Here is a 14,577-nt window from a genome sequence, read left to right on the forward strand (position 1 = left end):
TTGACAAATGCACCGACATTCTTCATGTACTTGATAAACACAGTCTTTATAGAGGAACTCGACAAGTTTGTCATGGTGTTTATCGATGATATCCTCATCTACTCCAAGACCGAAAAAGAGCATGCAGATCATCCGCGAGTTATTCTTGGCTGACTTAGAGATCACCAACTCTATGCCATGTTTAGAAAATGTGAGTTCTAGCTCAAAGAAGCCATCTTTCTGGATCATGTCCTTTCGGAGAACGAAGTCGTTGTTGGTCCGAGCAAGGTGCAGGATGTGCTCAGTTGGGTGTAGCCTAGAAGTGTCACTGACATCCGGAGTTTTCTCAGACTCACAGGTTATTACCACTGATTCATCGAGAATTTCTATCACGCCCCGTACACGGGCTCACGCAACAGCCACCACATAATTATGGATTAAAAACCCATAACCATGTTAAGGCAAAAAATACTCAAATAAAATCAGTGGTTTACAGAGCAACTAGAGGAAGCTTTATTTATATGAGAAGTCATAATTTCTATGATTAAGTATCTACTTATACAACTTATTTTGATGTAAAAAAATTATTAAACATTACACTATTGATATATCCCAAAATTTCCCGCGTATAGCATCTAGTCGTCGTTGTCTTGATCATGACCTTGAGATTCTGCGTTTAACACCTAAAATAATTATGAGTATAAAATACTCAGCAAGATAAAGATATTGCATGTATAAATAAATCTGAATTATTCTAATATCAAATTTTCATTGTTTATTTAACTCTGCAGAGATTGTCTAATCACTAATATTATGTTGTGTTTTGTACCACGACGAGGCTTGAGCTTTTCCTGTGGATAGTCCCAAATGATACTTTCAATGCATGTGCCACACCATACATGTGAATAATATAGTCCCGTCTACACGACTAGATCTTTCACTAGGCACTCCCGATAACTCAAAATTTATCAACTATCCACGTCAGTATCCACTCTACCATTAGTGATCGACAATAGTATGAATAATTGATTGAACATATGTATTTCTATTCTAGAAATACAAACATAACTTAAAATGTAATATCGAACTGCAATATTAATGGATAATAATGCGTAATAACGGGAAATACAATATTAAAATATAAATAGATAATAATTTTGATATAAATATGTTATTCTAAGAGGGTATGAATGTAGCTTGCAGATAAAAGCATAATAATAATAGAGTAGGGTGCCAACGCAGCTTGCTAATAAAAGCACGATATAAATAAGACGGGTGTTAACGTAGCTTGCTGATAAAAATATAATAGTAATAGGATAGAGGTGTCGAACGCAGCTTGCCTCTTACTAAGAAAACCAAGATATAGCGCATTTGACCTGATATGAAATTTTGGTAGAACTGACGCTTGAAAACCGATGTTTATATATCTCGGCGGAAAACCCGAACTATAACTTGACAGAATACCCGGACTATAGTTTAACTATAGGCTATAGCACCCTAATGGTACACTAATTATCTTGACTAATAATAATATGGAAGTGCAAGAGTGTGCGTACGTATGTATTGTATGAGGAAGATTTGAGTGGAGGTGTGTGAGTATTGAAAGAAGACTTGCTGTTGTGGATACATGCAGGAGCTGCTCCGATGTTCTATTTATAGATGAGGAAACTTGGATGGTACGGAAGCCAGGATGTCATGCCATGATCCAAAAGTGCAAAAAGGATAGCAACTAACTTTCACTAATCCGTTGACCATAGAAAGTAAATCCTGCTGGCTCTCATTCATGTTCCCACATAGAGGTATCTCAAGCTACCTTACCGACGTTAGAAAACAAGGAGCAGGTTCCTGGTATGTGTTAGCCAAAGGATTAAAATACATGGGGTTTTTTTAGTCGGTAGTATAAAACTATGTGCGCTGCTGATTATGATGACGTGTAGGATAGATTTCAGTCACTTTTTACTTGGTGTTGTTGATGTCTTATGTAGATGGTAGTATTTGTCTTTGGTTTGGACAGGTCTGACCAGCAGACACCTGGTAGACTTAGCTAGATGGATATGGATGATAGGAAAAAGGCTAGAGTAGCAATATATTGTACCGTGAGAACTCAAATACATGGCTGACATGTGGGTCCTAGAGCAAATAATAATATTTGAACTACTATCTCCATTTCTATTGGTTGGCATGAAGTGAAATTCTAATATAAGAAAGACACGGTTACCACATGTGGGCCATTGACTAAATTTCTTTGCATAATTAATATATGTAATTTATTTTGCTAAACAAGTTTATTATATTTATTAATTAGCTGGTCCTTACATTCTACCCCCCTTAAAAGAAATTTTGTCCCGAAATTTCACTCACCGCTATCCGTAAAAAGATTGAAAAAATCTCTATGGATATCCTTTTCTTTTTCCCAGGTAGCTTCTTCCTCACTGTCGTTACTCCATTGTATATTAACAAATGGAATTGTTCATTGACGTAACTTACCATCAATGATCCTAAGATACGAATAGGATATTCTTGATACGTTAGGTCATCTTGTAGTTGTAATAATGGTATATTGACTTTATCTGTTGGTAGTCGCAAACACTTCGCAGCATTGAGACATGGAAGGTATTATGTACTCCTTGTAGGTATTGTGGTAACTCTAACTGATATGCGACTTTCCCAACTTTATGTGTTACTTGGTATGGTCCAATATATCTTGGGCTTAATTTTCTATGGATGCTGAATCTTTTGATTCCTTTCATTGCCGAGATTTTTAAATATACCCAATCACCTTATTGAAACTCTAGATCTCTTCTACGGTTATCGGCATAACTTTTCTGTCTATTTTGGGCCATATGCATTCGATTTCTTATAACCTTAATTTTCTCATCTGTTTCTTGTACTAAATCTGGCCCAAGAAATTTCTCCTCTCCAATTTCATTCCAACAAATTGGTGTTCGGCATTTTCTTCCATACAATGCCTCTTATGGTGCCATCTGGATAGTTCACTGGTAGCTATTATTGTAGGCAAATTCTACCAAAGGTAGATGTTTATCCCATGATCCTCCGAAATCTATTATACATGCCCTTAGCGTATCTTCTAAAATTTGATTGACTCTTTCTGTTTGTCTATCTGTCTGCGGGTGATATGCTGTTTTGAAGTTTAGTTTTGTTCCCATAGCTTTATGTAGACTTTTCAAAAACTTAGATACAAAACGAGGATTTCTATAAGAAACAACATCTAATGGCGCACCATGCAGTGACACTATTTCCTTGATATATATTTCAGCTAGTCTCTTAAGGGAGTAAGTTTTCTTCACATGAATAAAGTGTGCTATTTTTTGTTAATATATCGATAATTACCCAAATGGAGTCATGTCCAGTTGATGTACGAGGAAGTCCAACGATAAAATCCATACCAATTTGTTCCCATTTCTAAACTGGTATTTCTAAAGGTTGTAAATAACCACCTGGTTTCTGGTGCTTAGCTTTTACTCGTTGACATACATCACATTCAGAAATGAATTTGGCAATATATCTTTTCATGTTATTCCACCAAAATATCCCCTTTAAATCTTTGTATATTTTTGTACTTCCAGGGTGAATAATATAAGGGGTAGAGTGTGCTTCCTCTAGTATTTCCTTTCTTATTTCTTGATCATCTGGAACACATAAGCGATTAGGAAACCAAAATGATCCATCTTCATGTATTTTAAACTCAAGTGGTTTCCCAGCTTTTAATTCTTCCTTTATGTTATTTAGTAACTCATCATATTTTTGCTTCACCTTTATCTTTTCTTGCAAAATTGGCTGAAGCTGTAGAGCATAGAGTTGGATCTCTGGATTATTTCTTACAACCATGATTTCCAAATTTTCCAAATCTTTCAGTATTTCTACTTGATTAGAGATCATAGTAGCCATGTTACATGATGCTTTTCTACTTAGAGCATCAGCAACAACGTTGGCTTTTCCAGGATGATAATTTATTTCAATATCATAATCTTTAATTAATTTCAACCAACGTCTTTGTCTCATATTTAGCTCCTTTTTGGTAAATATTACTTGAGGCTCTTATGGTTAGTGTAGATTTCACAATGTTCTTCAAAAAGATAATGACGCCAAATCTTTAGTACAAATACTACAGTTGCTAATTCCAAGTCATAGGTAGGGTAGTTCATTTCATTGGGTTTCAACTGACGGGATGCATATGCAATCACTTTATCTTTTTGCATTAGCACACAACCTAATCCCACTTTTGATGCATCACAATAGATCACAATTCCACTTCTTGGTAAAGTGAGTATTGGAGCAGATACAAGTTTCTTCTTTAGTTCTTCGAAACATTTATCACATTGCTCATTCCATTCAAACTTTGCTCCTTTTCGTGTAAGATTTGTTAATGGTGATGATAAATGAGCAAAACCTTCAATAAATCTCCTATAATATCCTGCTAATCCAAGAAAACTTCTTATCTCTGTTACTGTTGTTAGTTTCTTCCACTCTACTACAGCTTGTACTTTTGTAGTATCCACTGAAATTCCATCCCCGGATATTACATGTCCCAAAAATGATACTTTGTTAATCCAAAACTCACATTTTTTTTAGTTTTTCATATAACTTATTTTCTTTCAATATTTCAAGAATTATCTGTAGGTGATTTGCATGTTCCGCTTCATTCTTTGAGTATATTAAGATGTCATCAATAAATACGATAACAAACTGATCCAAGTATGGTTTGAAAACTCGATTCATTAGATCCATGAAAGCCGGTGGAGCATTTGTTAACCCAAAAGGCATAACCAAATACTCATAATGTCCATATCTTGTTCGAAATGTAGTTTTGGGAACATCTTCCATTTTAATCTTCAGCTGATGATAACCAGACTGCAAATCTATCTTGGAAAATATCTTTGCTCCTTGAAGTTGATCAAATAAGTCATCGATTCTTGGCAATGGGTATTTATTCTTAATGGTCACTTTGTTTAATTCCCGATAGTCCACACAAAGTCTTAGGTTACCATCTTTCTTCTTTACAAAAAGTACAGGAGCACCCATGGAGACACACTAGATTGTATGAAACCTTTGTTTTCCAGTTCTTCCAGTTGTTTCTTTAGCTCTTGCATTTCAACTGGAGCCATCCGATAAGGTGGTTTAATGATTGGACTAGTACCAGGAATTAGATCAATGCCAAATTCTATTTCTTGGTCTGATGGCATTTCTGGTAATTCTTCTGAAAAAACATCTATATATTCATTTACTACAGGAATATCCTTTATACTTTCCCTTGTAACTTCAAAATTAAGAGCTTTAAGGCTTGCTACCTTCAAATTTCCTTGATACACTACTTCAAGATGGTTTAGTAACTTGAATATTACTCTTTTTCTATGGCAATCGATGAATGCCCAATTTATAGATTACCAATCCATGCCCAAGATAACGTCAAACTCCACCATTTCTAGTACCACTAGATTGGCAAAAAATTTATTTCCTGATATTTCTATCGGGCACGGATCACATATGTATCTTGAAGTCACCTTTCTTACTGGGGTTTCAACTTTGATTTCAATGGGAAGTAATTTACGGCGTATGGCATGCTTATCAACAAATTTTTCTGATATAAAAGAATGCGATACACCAGAATAAAAAAGTACTATTCCATAGTGAGAGGCAATGGAAAGAATACCTGTCACCACATTGTTTGCTTCCTTTGCATCTTTCATAGTTAAATTGTAAACTCGAGCTCGGTTACCCCCCTTACCTTTTCCTTTTCCATCTTTTTGTTTTGCTAGTGCATTACTTGCTGGAGGTGCTGGTAAGTACATGGGCTTTTGAGGAGTTGGTAGACTCGTCGGTGTAGGTTTTGATAGAGAATAATGGTTGTTGTTGGTAGTTTGCTTTGAATGAGGACATTGATAAAACATATGCCCTTCTTGGACACATTCAAAGCAACGACCTTGTTTGTGTTTACATTGTCGTGTGAAATGGTTTCCTTGACACATATTACACTTTGGGTTCAAGAACTTTTGGTTTGATTTGTTATTGCCAAATTGTCCAAAGGTCTTTAACTTTTCGACAATATGAGGTGCAACTAAGACATTATGCAGATGGAACAGACGAGAAGATGTGGAAAAAAATGTATGGCTAGTGGAAGCAACATGCAACATTGACCCATTGCCAACAATGATATTTGTAGGTGTATGCCAAGAAGGGGGTAGGGAGGAGGAGAGTGTACCGGAGTCAGAGGTCATGTGGGCGGTGGCGCTTGAGTCCATGTGCCAGTTGGAGTTTGTCGGTGGTATCATCGTCATGGTGTTGAAGGTGTTGACAAGGGACTGTTGGTCCCAAGTCGGCGATGGCGGGGACGTTGCGAATGTGGGAGGCCACGGCTGCCATGGAGTCCAGGAGGGCAGCGTCGCCTGGATAGGCTGCGGCAGCATCTGGGCCGACTACACAGTATGTAGTGCGTGCAACGCCTATTGCTGCGAAGCAGGCCATGGGCCGAGAAGACCAGATGGGCCTAGGGCAGGGTGGACCTGGGATGGCCTGGCCCAAACCTGGAAGGACCTGTTCTACGGGTTATAGACCATGGGCTAGTGCTGTTGCTGGTTCTGATTGTAGGTGCACTTGCCCCTACCTATACGCTGGCCACTAGAAGCCTGGCCGCCTTTTTGTCCACTAGAACCACCATAATTGTTGCGACGTCATCGATTGTTGATGTCGTAGTTGGAAGATGACCCGACATAGGAACCGAAGCCACCATAGGAGCCCGAGCTGCCATAAGAGGTGTGAGAAGGAGTGCCACCACTGGAAGGTTGTGAATTGCCACCACTGTTGCCCTTGGGCCCCGACATCCCAAAGAGGAGGGCCGTGGCGCGCGATATGTCAGAATTCTTCTGAATTTCTTCATGAATAAGGGTGGTCCGAACATCGATGAACGATGGGATCAGACATTGGGCACCAAAGACAGACCAGACATGGGAGAACTTGTCGTTCAAACCTTGAAGCATGAGGGCCTTGTTGGTGACAGGCTGCTCGACGTCGACCAGTACATCGGCAAAGGACTTCATCTTGCAGCAATAATCAGTGACCGAGAGATCGCCTTGGACAAAGTTCTTGAACTTGGCTTCGATATAAAGTGCATGACTTTCCTTGTTGTTCCAAAACAAATCGACAATCTTCGTCCAGATGGATGCGACGTCAGGGTTGTTAGCCATCATCAACTCAAGGACCTCCGGCGAGATGGAATTGAGAAGCTATGATGAGACTGTGGCGTCGAGATGCGTCCATGTTATGTCAGGCTACAAGGGTGCGCTCTAGATGTGGTCTTCCAAGGCGTACTTGTGGACGCGAGCCAGAAGAGGCCGCACCACTTAGAGAAGTTAGAGGCTTGGAGATCAAGCATGACTAGGATGAGAGATTTGATGCTCATAACGGTGACTACTTGCGCCTAGAGGACTGCCTTGGCGTCAGCATCAACTCGGGCGGCATCAACGGCGTCCTTGGCAGCAACGACGACGATCTCCTCAAGCGTCTGACCATCCATGAAGATCGTGATTGACAGGGGGAACCTGCAATTAGATTAGGGTGTAGGCGGATGCGACAGGATCGTCCTGCTAACTGATACCATGAAAGCGTGATAGCTAAGATGCAATACATGCAATGGATCTCATTGATCGCCCAGGGATCGACTTATATAAGTTGTACACGGTAGAACCGAAAACAGAAACAAGATTACATGCATATCTGTTACGGCTATAGATAGAAATACTCACATAAGGCCTGTTCTATGTAAACAACGTTAGCTCAATCTAAAATGAGTACATTACAAGTAACGAATCTGAAGAAGGACATAATATCTCTTCAACTATTAGAACAAGTTTAGCTATTGTTTATGTAGTCTTCTTGTAGTGAATCAACTGAATAGCACGAAAAACCCCCAAATCTAAGATATTAAAATCTGGTGAATTTGCCGGTTGACAAATAAGACGGATATCAAATCCACCTATTTTAGCAGCTTCAATAAATAATGGGTCAGTAGGTATGATATGGGGTCGAGCATTAATTTTCTTGCTAAATAAAGATAGGATTATTGACATCTGAACGTGGCCACTTAGCTCGAATAGCAGGTAAGATATTGTCGATCATAAAATTTCTAGTAACTTCCTTTGTTACAGATGTGATAAGCTTCATTTTTATTGTCACTGCAACTCGGTTAGCACTTGTTCTCTTAGCAAGTTCGTATGTGACAAGAGGAAGGCACCCAATTTTCCCATTGAATGTGCAATTTCCATCCGAATCAAACCTTGGACGAGGACAACACACAAAAACATGATTTGGGGATGAAGTTCTTGCTTTTACATGTCCGTATAGACTCATCTTCATCGGCAATCATGTAATATCTCTTTGTTTTCCTTGTAATATTAAACCATTTTTCATCGATGAAGACAATATCAAAGAGTCCCTTAAATATTGGTTCATTAGGTATGCTACTTGGGTCAAGCATAGATACATATAATTGCAGCCTAGTCTTCTTGTTTTTGTCTGTTAAGTATGGCTTTTATGCTGTTTGAATGACGCCTTATGAGACCCTACCGTTTCATTGCCAGCAGCGTGCCTTTACCCACATGAAAACAGACACATAGATCTTGAAGTGTTGTCCAGTCTGAAAAAGGAATATCAAATAGCGCAGATACATCCACTGGACCCTCTTACGCCCGAGTTGTATTTTCTGCTAGAAACATCAACCATAATTCCTCGATCGTGATAAACTTCACCTCATTTCCAAATACGCCGAACTGATCAGATATTTACTGAGAACCATGCAGCAACTTCCCCAGTCACACGTTGTTTCGATTTTCCATTAGTGTTTTTTGCTAGAAGAGCTTGAAACATTTCTCTTGTCTATCATTGGACAGATCTTTCTTGCCTACATTGTCATCAGCACCCAAACCTACAGTGCCACAACATGTATGCTCAGATTTAGAAAAATTTAATTTGAGATTAAAAAAATTATGGGATCTCAAAAGAAAGAAAATGAGAGGGTTTACCGTTAGAATATGGTATCACATTCTCGTTAGCATCCGATCCAATCCCATCGACCATAGTGTTCTTGTTAGCATCTAGAGTGCCACAACATGTGTTCTCGGATTTAGAAAAAATTGATTCAACACTAAATAAATAATGGAACCACAAAACAGAGAAAGTGAGAGACTTTACCGTTAAAAGATGGTTCCATGTTCAAATCTATTCCAATTTCTTCCGGTGGTTACATATTCAAATCTACTCCAATTTCTTCCTATGGTTTCATGTTCAAATCTACTTCAATTTAGATTCAAGATTAAAAGATGTCAATGGAGGCTCAAAAGGAGAAAGAAAATGAGTGAGTTTACCCATAGAAGATGGTGTCACATGGCCGTGCACAATATCTTCCGATGGGTCCATGTTCATATCTACTCCAAGTGGTATTCGGCCTTCAAAATTTTGTGTCATCATTCCTTTGTGTTGTGAGTGAAAGAAGAGGAATATATATATATATATATATATATATATATATATATATATATATATATATATATATATATATATATATATATATGCATGCACCAAGAGCTCGTGTACTTATTTATACCAACCAGCTAAAGAAGCCCATGACACTAAAAAAGAAAGCCCAAAGGACTATGTCACCATGTACATTGAGCAAAACAAAATAAAATAGAAAAAAAATCTGGCGCTAACCAGCAGCCAAAAGGAAAAAGGTTAAAAAAAAAAAACTGCCACCAAACATGACATGCTAAGGTCAGTCACGGTTTACCAAACATGACATGCTAAGAAGAAGGGTTTTTTTGTTCTTTTTCTTGTGTTTGTTGTAGTAGTGGTCGTCGTTCTCTTTTTTTTTTAGCTTGAAGCAGTTCGTCTTGAAGTGAGTAGTGTCACAACACTCAAAGCAAGCACGAGAACCACCCCTCCTCCGGTCTCGGCGGTTGTTGTAGAAGCGGGTGAACTTCTTCACAATCAACGCAAGGTCCTCATCATCTAGCGTGTCCACCTGCTCCTTTGTAACAGAAATCAAGGAAGACAAAGCAAATCCACTCACAGGAAAAGCTAGCTACAGACTGATTGCCACCACCAGAGCCGGAAACCAACGCCATGTTCTGAGACAGGGGGTTTCCGAGATCGATTCGAGCCGCCTTGGCTATCTCGGTGGACTTGAGCTTGCTGAAGAGCTCATCACAAGTCAACGTGTCGTAACTTGGAGACTCTTCAATGCTCGAGATCTTCACTTCCCATATGCTACAGTCAAGAGCATAGAGAAGCTTGATCGCTCTCTCGTGGTCAGAGTAGGGCAAAACACCAGTTGATCGAAGATTGCTAACAATCCCATCAAAGCGAGCAAACATCGCATCCAAAGACTCTCCGGGGTCTTGCACAAACATTTGGTATTCTTGGTTGTATGTGCTTTGGCGTCTGACCTTAATCTGATTAGTGCCTTCATGAAAGACACTCAGAGTAGACCAGATCTTCCGGGCTGTACGGAGGTGCTGAACCCTATCAAACTCATTCCGACTCAGGCTTGTGAACAAAATATTTCTAGCTTTATTGTTGGCCTCATACTGTTCGATCTGAACCTGAGTCGTGCGAGCAGCAGGGATCTCATAGTTGGAATCAACTATTTCCCATATTGCACTTCCTTGACTTAGAAGATAAGCTTTCATGCGTACCTTCCAGTACGAAAAATCACGGCAATCAAACAGGGGAATCTTCCCACTTCTCTCCATGTCACCTACGGATTACAAAACCGGTTAAGGTAAACAAGTGATCAAATCGGCTCTGATACCAATTGTAGGAACGAGAACGACGACTAGAGGGGGGTGAATAGGCGCTCAACAAATTTCTTTCGAAATAGATGGTCTTTTCCTATTTCTCACCCAACGCACCTCAAAACGCTCAAGCGGAAGCAAAAGAATTAAAGAGACAAATCAAGAAGACTACTTACATGGCAACATGACTCCACAGATGGAATATGAACCATAGGTTCCATTCAGGACCATTCCATGTGTCTTTGTGCACAAAAACTCGTAATTTCCAAAGAAACTAGATAAGATGGACACCGAACAAGGTTATCCTCCAAGATGATAGTCTAGTGGCAAGGGGACTCAAGACTCGCTCAAATACATGAGTATGTGAGTATTTAAGCCACTAGCATCAAGAAAAATAACCCTGCAAAAATGAAATATTACAGCTCAAAGAAAAAGATCACCGGGCAAGAAACCTCTCCAAGTTGATGATCTATAGGCAAGGGTACTCAAGACCCATGAGCATACACTCGTATGTGAGTTTTTATGCCTCTAGCAATAAGAAGAATGATCTCACAAGGTGCTGAAATTTCAGCCCAAAAACCAAAACGAAAATCAAAACCGAAAATCGAAAAACTTGCAAACTTGCAAGGGAACCAATAGAGGGAAACTAGAAGGAGGGGAATTCAAGCATATGCAAAAATATAAACTTAATTACTCAAAGAGGTCAGCACTATTTTAGACGAATTACAAAGATTTATCTCTCAAAACTCTCACTTATTACATAGACTAAGCACTCATCCTTCTCTCCTCTAAAATACTAGCTCTAAGGCTCTCAAATGAGTAGCACAAGGGGGTTTAAGTGGCTGGTTCAAAGCTCTCTCTAGCCCTACCCCTCTATTTATAGGCCTAGGAAACTTGGCTCTTAAGCTTTCTAGTTTTTCCCCAAAATACCCCTCTCTTGTAGTGCACTCCTACCTACTACCGAGGGTATTTTGATCAATTTTCTTCTCCATTCATCGGACGGTCGTGGTGCCTTCACGACTTAGCTTCGCCTCGACGCAAGCTTCGCGATGGTGCCACATACTCCTCTAGTCCTCCTACGGTTTTGAGGCCAAACCGCGAAACCGCCTGCACGCTTCTCAAAGCGTGACTCACCGCCTTGCTTACACCTTAAGCAAGCGCTTCGATGTCGACGCGTGTACTCCGTTATGCGATCCTGACCGCCAGCAAGTCTCTCCCGCTCCCGATCCTTCGGGCCGTCTTGTCACTTGCACCGGTATCCCTTTCGCTTGACTTTGTCAACACGCCGTCTTCATCCGCCTTCAATGCTTTGCTTGATCTCCACGTGTTCAGTTAGGATCACCCTTGACTCCGTCTGACCTCCTTGATCGTCTGGCACCAAACACTCCGTTTGGCCCCGATCATCCCGCCATCGACTGCCAAGTTGCATCTATCACCTGCACACCATGAGACAAGCAAACACGTATCTCCAACTCCAATTCCAATTAATTCATAATCATTATGCTCAAATAAAATCTCAAATCAATTCAAATCACAACAAAGCTCATGCAAAACCGAAGATCATCAAACCAAATAAATGACAATGTCAATCACTCATAAAAAAATAAAGACATATTTAAACTTAGTTTCTCAAAGAGGAGTACTTGGTCGCTGCACCTCTTTCTTAAGAGAGTTGAGCACCTGCAAGCCCAGCTACATACCATTACAAATCAAATGTATGACTCCAATGAAATTGAGTAAATACGGGTAGAAAGGTAAACAAACGCCTCTACTTAACCACAAGTTGGTATCTGAAATATTGTCTAAAAACGTCAGCTAATATAGAACTAGAGGGAGTGTAAAGTTTAGAACCTGCTAAATCGTTTATTTGCGATCTGTCGCAATGCATATGGTGCCCTTCTGCAGCTAGCAACACGTAACAGGAAATACAAGTCCACGAGAACTTGCAGATATATCTCAGCATTCTATCTATTTTAAGTGATATTTATTTATTTATTATTTATTTTATAATATTTTATATATTTTTTAGCATAAATCTTAATATAAAGGAACGGTTCTGACACGACATGTGGGTGCAAGAATTATCGGAAATTTCGCATTTCTAACGGGACTATCCTTACGGAGACCCATTTTCGTCTTTTTTTTTCTTTCCAGAAAAAGTACACTGCGTTCGGACCTTCTCTCTCTTTCCCTCCCTCCCTCCGCGTTCTCCCTTTGCCTCTCCCTTCTCCACCCAAGAAGCCATCCGCTATTCTCGTCTCCATCAAAGAGATCGATCTCTCTTCCCACGATCGCCGAACGTCATCTCTTCCAACGGCGGCCCAGCCTAATATTCATCGGTGAGCCTTGATTGTTTCAACATTTCCCTCGTTTTTGGCTTTGACCGTTCAGGCTCGTCCTTGGTAATCGCACAATCTACCATCACGCGGCGAACCATCCGCGGCCTATCAACGTTGCGCGTCGGGCCCGCATCGGACGTCGTCGCCGGACGGCGCAGCTGCAGGCTTCAAGTCGAGCGGTGGCCCCATGGCCCGCCACCGGCGCTTCCATTGAGCGACGCCCTATTTAGCCTCCTCGCTGATTCATCCGACACCGTCGCTGACCCTATCTTTGCTGTGCTGTTTTGTTTAGCGTCCTCCTCGTCCCCAACACCGAAGCTTGGATTCGGTAATGGTACAAAGGTTGATCCATCTTTCCCTGTTCCTTTCCTTGTGTTCATCTCGACGGAAAGTTTTGTGGCCGGTACCGCAATTTGCATGCAATTTTCCCATCGACGCCCAAATCCTTCTGCTCCTCCAAAACATAGATCGGTAACCGAACCGCTTGCTTCGCAGCAGGATCGAGCGGAGGGCGGGCAGCCAGGCGGCAGGCGCATAGACGCAGGGGTGAGGGCACGGGCGGCAGCGCCTGGACGGACGCCGTGAATCTCGGGGACGACGTTGAGTGGTGAAGCTTCGCGGGTGGCGATGCTTTGCTGGCTTGCGTGAAGGGCGTGCGCAACGAGCTCAGGCGTCCGATTTCCTACGTCTGACCCGAGTCAGGCAGCACATCTGGGCACCAACCAAACATCACTCCGGTAAATCTCAGGAGGACTCCGATCAGGTAAATTCGGCTCAGGGTGGCAACCAAAAAGCCAATAATCTGTGAGCCATCTCCCTGCGACGCTCGGTCCATTTCTTGCCCCTGGCCCGATGTGTTAGATGCGAATCAATTTGTTATCGCACTATGAATGCCTAATGTACAGGGGCGGATCCACAATGTAAACATTGGTGTCTTGTGACATCAATGATTTAGGGCAAATATCTTAGTAACATCATTGTTATACATGAGATGATGCCATGGTTTTAGCAGGATTACTGCTTGGTGACATTAGTGACATGTTTTTCTGGATCCGCCCCTGCTAATGTAGTAATGGAATGGATAGGGTTCATTCTAGATGGTATGCGTGGACGCTAGCTTGCCGGCACAAAAGTTTGGTGGGGATCTTGTGATCCATTCCAGTATCCGGGAAATCACATTATTATTTAGTCTATTCCGTTGTATCTTCCACCTTGTGGTACAATTTGCCTTTTTTGCTATTGACAAATGCATTTGTGGTCAACTCCTATGTCTGAAAAGTGAAGAATCCATCCATATTATTATATATTGATAGTTATGCCTCAAAAGTTTCACATCTTTTCTTTTTCTTTTTGTTGCAGTTGTGGATGAAAAGAGCTGGCAATAGGATGTTGACTTGTAGCTGTTTAGATGACACCAGATGAAAATGTACGGTTATAGACATAACTACGATCAT

At 40.7% G+C, this 14,577-nt stretch overlaps 1 long non-coding RNA gene across 1 annotated transcript; it reads left to right on the forward strand.

Annotated features, from left to right (window-relative positions):
* The first annotated feature begins 13,028 nt into the window (after positions 1–13,028).
* On the forward strand, positions 13,029–14,550 carry LOC133889327 (uncharacterized). The gene is made up of 4 exons (XR_009903904.1): positions 13,029–13,123; positions 13,416–13,465; positions 13,622–13,886; positions 14,483–14,550. It is a non-coding gene; the product is annotated as an uncharacterized LOC133889327 (long non-coding RNA).
* Positions 14,551–14,577: the final 27 nt, after the last annotated feature.

Source organism: Phragmites australis, chromosome 1 (genome assembly GCF_958298935.1).
Source record: "Phragmites australis chromosome 1, lpPhrAust1.1, whole genome shotgun sequence".
NCBI classification, from domain to species: Eukaryota; Viridiplantae; Streptophyta; class Magnoliopsida; order Poales; family Poaceae; genus Phragmites; species Phragmites australis.